General features: G+C 39.3%; 1 pseudogene; it reads right to left on the bottom strand.

The window, feature by feature from the left end:
• Positions 1–1,334: 1,334 nt before the first annotated feature.
• Positions 1,335–2,153, bottom strand: LOC114636428 (annotated as a pseudogene).
• Between the last annotated feature and the right edge of the window lie 3,129 nt (positions 2,154–5,282).

Raw genomic sequence — 5,282 nt, 5'->3', positions numbered from 1 at the left:
AATTTTATCAGGAAAAACTGTTTTAAACCACATTCCTTTTCAAATCAAATGGTCTCATCATCAATTTTCTATATTTATGAATTTTCAATACAAATTTCTCCTTTTTCATAATTTTGTTTGATTTCTCTTTTGTCAGATTCTAGTTTACTATTGTCTGTGTAATATTTCTTCAAGTTTTCACTATTTTTCCTGAATTTTTCACTAGCTTTTTCCACAGTGTTTTCAATTTTATGAATTTCTTGCCAAGTAAATGTTCAATTTTATCAGGAAATATTGTTTTAAATCACATTCCTTTACAAATCTAATGGTCTCCTTATCAATTTTCTATTTTTTATGATTTTTAAATGCAAATTACTCCTTTTTCATAAAGTTCTGTGATATCTCCTTTGTTTGATTTTTCCACAGTGTTTTGATTTTTATGAATTTTTAGTGTAGGAAATGTTTAATTTTATAAGGAAAAATAGTTTTAAAACACATTCCTTTACAAATCAAATGTTCTCCTTATCAATTTTCCATATTTTATGAATTTTAAATGCAAATTTCTCCATTTTAAAAAATTTCTTTGATATCTCTTTTGCTTCATTTTTCCACAGTGTTTTCAATTTTATGAATTTCTTGCCAAGTAAATGTTCAATTTTATCAGGAAAAACTGTTTTAAATCACAATCCTTTACAAATCAAATGTTCTCCTTATCAATTTTCTATTTTTTATGAATTTTCAATACAAATTTCTCCTGTTTCATGATTTACTTTGGTTTCTCTTCCGTTTGATTATAGTTTATCATTGACTGTGTAATATTTCTTCAAGTTTTCACTATTTTTCCTGAATATTTCACTAGCGTTTTCCACAGTGTTTTGAATTTTATGAATTTTTTGCCAAGTAAATGTTTAATTTTATCAGGAAAAATCTGTTTTAAATAACATTCCTTTACAAATCAAATGTTCTCCTTATCAATTTTCCATTCTTTATGAATTTTAAGTGCAAATTTCTCCTTTATTGAAAATTTCTTTGATGTCTCTTTTGTTTGATTTTTCCACAGTGTTTTCAATTTTATGAATTTTTTGCCAAGTAAATGTTCAATTTTATCAGGAAATACTGTTTTAAATCACATTCCTTTACAAATCAAATGGTCTCATTATTAATTTTCTATTTTTTATGAATTTTAAATGAAAATTTCTCCTTTTTTCATAAATTTCTTTGATATTTTTTTAAGTGATTTTACCTTTATTTCTTATTTCCTTCACTTTAAGCCAATCATTAAATTTCACAGTGATTTCTGGGGTGGGGCAGAAGGAAGGCATCATTCCGAATGATGGAGGCCGGCCCGGTTGGCCTCACTGGGGAAGCTGGAGGAGCAGGGACTGGCCGGCAGGCAGGTAGGTGATGTTCCAAGAGTGGGAGAGCTGGTAGGCAATGTCCTCGGCAGCTTCCAGCTTCCGCAGCTCGATCAGGCCATCACCGGCGGTGGCCAGCGAGTTGGCGATCAGCTCAGCTGCCTTGGACTCACCCTCAGCAGAGATGATGGCTGCCTTCTTCTGCTGCTCAGCCTTTTCCACCACGAATCTGGCTCTCTCTGCTTCCTGCTGAGCCACCTGCTTGGCTTCTACTGCCTCTAGGAACTCCTTCCCGAAGGTCAGATGTGTCAGGGACATGTCATCCAGGATGAGCCCAAATGTTGCTGCTCGCTCTGTGAGGTCATCGCTCACCTGCCTGGAGACCAGCTCTCGCTGGGTAATCAATTCTCCAGCATCAAACCGAGCCACCACGGACTTGAGGATCTCTGTGGTGATAGACAGCAGCACCGGCTCATCACAGTCGTCGCAGATGCTGGTATAGATACGAGGGAGCTGGCTGGCCACTGGCCGGAAGAGGATGCGCAGTGTGATGTTGACGTTCTGTAGGTCTTGGCTACCAGTGATGACCGGGACATTCCGTGGTCGAGAGCGGCAGTCAAAGATAATTGGTTTCTGTACTCAAGGGATGAGAAAGTGAGTCCCTTCCCCTCCCACAATGTCCTGTATGACACGGAGTCGGTCAAAGATGACAGCTCTGTGTCCAGCATCCACATTATATAGAGCAGAGTTCACCACGCCTCCTGCAACTGCTAACGCCAGGCCGAACTTTCCGATGGACTCAAACACTTTGGCAGCCATGACTCCTTTTGTTGCTTCCACTCACACCTGCTTTCACTCTGACCTCCACATGAATTCCCCAGCTTTATATTTCTTTTGTTTGATTTTTCCACAGTGTTTTCAATTTTTTGAATTTTTGCCAAGTAAATGTTCAATTTTATCACGAAAAACTGTTTTAAATCACATTCCTTTACAAATCAAATGTTCTCCTTATCAATTTTCTATTTTTTATGAATTTTAAAAGCAAATTTCTCCTTGTTCATAACTTTCTTTGATTTCTCTTCAGTTTGATTACAGTTTATCATTGACTTTTTAATTTTTCTTCAAGTTTTCAGTATTTTTCCTGAATTTTTCACTAGCTTTTTCCACAGTGTTTTTAATTCTATGAATTTTTTACCATTAAATATTCAATTTTAGCACGAATAAATGTTTTAAATCCCATTACTTTACAAATCAAATGGTCTCCTTCTCAATGTTCTTTTTTTTATGAATTTTAAAAGCAAATTTCTCCATGTTCATAACTTTATTTGATTTCTTTTTTTTTTGTCTATTTACCTTTTAATGTACACCTAGCTGACCCCACATTTTAACTATTATAAATAGTGTGGCAATCAATAATATTCTTTGGTTATACATACAGAAGCAGGAATGGGATAGTATTACATGTGGTTCTATTGTTAATATATTTTTAAAATATTTAATTCCTTGAGAATTTCGTATAATACATTTTGATTATATTCACCTCTACTCCTTTCTCTAACTCCTCCTCATTCCACTCCATTCGTCCCATTTTTTCTTTCTTTCCTTTCTTTGTTTTTTTTATTTTTTTTTTATTTTTTTTCCTTTTTTTTTAATTTCTTTATTTTAACATGAAATGCTTTTTTATAGCATGTTTTACAAGGGGAGGGGGTAAGAGGGTCCAGGTGGTGGAAAAGTACAAAATCTTCTTGGCCTGTGCCTTGAAACATGTCATGGTCTATATGGTACACTGCCTTGAATTATGATCTACCTGCAGTTCTTCAGAAGATATGGTACACTGCTTGAGTTATGGTCTCCCTGCTATTCTTAAGAAGACATGGTACTCTGCTTTGAGTCTATCTGCAGTTGCTAAGCAGGATCTTGCAGTTGCCAAGCTTCAGAGGACATTGTGCAGGTGGGGAAAGGTAGGGGGTAAGGGTAAGGGCGAGGGTCCTGGCTTCTGGCATCTCCTCCTTCTCTGTTTAGTTAGAGAAGGCGTCTTATGTACAATCCCAACTATGTGAGTTTTGAATTTGGATGTCTAATTATGGGGGGTCTTAGACAAGTTCACAACCCCAAAACACTGATGTGAGATGAGTCACATCGATGGTCGAAGGCTTTAGGCTGTCGACGATGGGCAACGTCAAGGGACTCTGATGTGGGTGAAAGGAGGGTGAGAGCCCTGTCTTAGGCCATGTAGGCTGCACCCACTCCCAGCACCACGCACTCCTTTTCGGCTGCATTGGGTGGGCCCCTGGGAAGTGGACCTACAATAATCCCGTCATTGGACTAACTCACAGCCATCCTAGTCTCTTGTAAATGTTCAATTTACCAACCATTTGTCAGTTTGGGGTGTAATATTGTCATAAAGGAAGGCTCCCCAATGTTAGCGGCCATATCAAGGGTGGCCTTGGTTTAGGAAAAAGCCAATTTTTGTTGTGGTGATCAAGAGGCCAAGCTCTCTAGTGAGAGAAATGAGGGCAAAGCCAGGCATACCAGGAACCCTTCTGGAGGGCGTGGAAGTCTAGGGGTCGACCGTAGGGGGAGGCAGGGGAGCTGACAGCTGTGTCAGTCTCCTGCGGAGTCACTTCTGGATCCTCTGCAATTTTCAGCTGATGGTAATGAACTTCAACTGCCTTCTTGATGGCAGCATCAACCTGGTTCCATGGACGACAGGTCACGGGAGATGATCTCTGTCTTGCTCAATCTTGATGTCGTGCGCACATCCTCTCAATGAGGGTCCGTCCGGATGGGTCCATGCCTCGAGCCCCACGTCTGGGTGCCACTTGACCCGACCGGCGGGTCCTGGTTATTCGTGGGGGCGAGGAGGACTGCAACCTGCTATTCTTCAGAAGATATGGTACACTGCTTGAGTTATGGTCTCCCTGCTATTCTTCAGATGATATGGTACACTGCTTTGAGTCTATCTGCAGTTGCCAAGCAGGATCTTGCAGTTGCCCAGCTTCAGGGGACCTTGTGCAGGTGGGAAAAGGTAGGGGGTGAGGGTAAGGGCGAGGCTCCTGGCTTCTGGTCCATCTGGGTTAGAACTTCTAATAGCAGGCATCACGGGTGATTCAATTTTACCTGGAAAGAAAAAAGAAGGGGATTCTCAGGGAGATTTCTCTTCCCTGGATGTAAATTGTTATTCATCGTATTTATGATTGGGCCTGGCTTTGTGAGGGTATCTATTTTTTTCATTAATATTTGTGGTAGCCGGTTAGCTGTGCCTTCTGTGGTATTGGGCAGGCATATCAGTCCTCGGCTCCATAAGGGAACTGGGACTGGGGCATTCCCTTTATGGGTATGAGGGTCCTTCCCCATATCTGTGGCAAAGTTTTGTTGGTCTTGGTGGTGCCCGAGGTCACCAACATGGTCAGCAAGAGATTTGCCATGAGCTTTCAGCTTTAGAGAGAGAAAAGTGAACAAGGCATGATGGAGAGTATTTCAGGGGGACTCCTTCTGAGGGGGTACCGTTCCCCCTCTTTTGTTTTTAAAGCCAATTTTTCAGAGTTCTTGTAAAATCAGGGCAGAAGCGCCAACAGTTGCTCCTTCCACACTCAGAGAGTCATGAAGGCCTTATTTAAGGATATATAAATCTATATTAATAATCTTTTGTCAAAGGACTTTTATAGCTCCACTGACAATTAATCAGACTATATGATATATCGATTAGAAATAGCTTTTTCTACTTTTTGTGAGATTACCTCTCTTTTGTCAATTAACTGTTGAGGAAGTTAGGGTTTACCTCTCTCTTGAGAATATTGAACAGAGATTTAAATTCTTTTGTGGAGAGCTTAAAATAGTATCTTAGCCAATTTGCATCTCCTAGAAACTTTTGAAATTAATTTAAAATAAATAGACTTCCTTTTTTTTAAATCCTTTATCTGTGTGGGGTTTTTATTGGGTATTATA

The sequence above is a fragment of the Grammomys surdaster genome, unplaced genomic scaffold, assembly GCF_004785775.1.
Source record: "Grammomys surdaster isolate TR1022 unplaced genomic scaffold, NIH_TR_1.0 123989, whole genome shotgun sequence".
NCBI classification, from domain to species: Eukaryota; Metazoa; Chordata; class Mammalia; order Rodentia; family Muridae; genus Grammomys; species Grammomys surdaster.
This window is presented reverse-complemented; position numbering and strand designations above follow the sequence as displayed.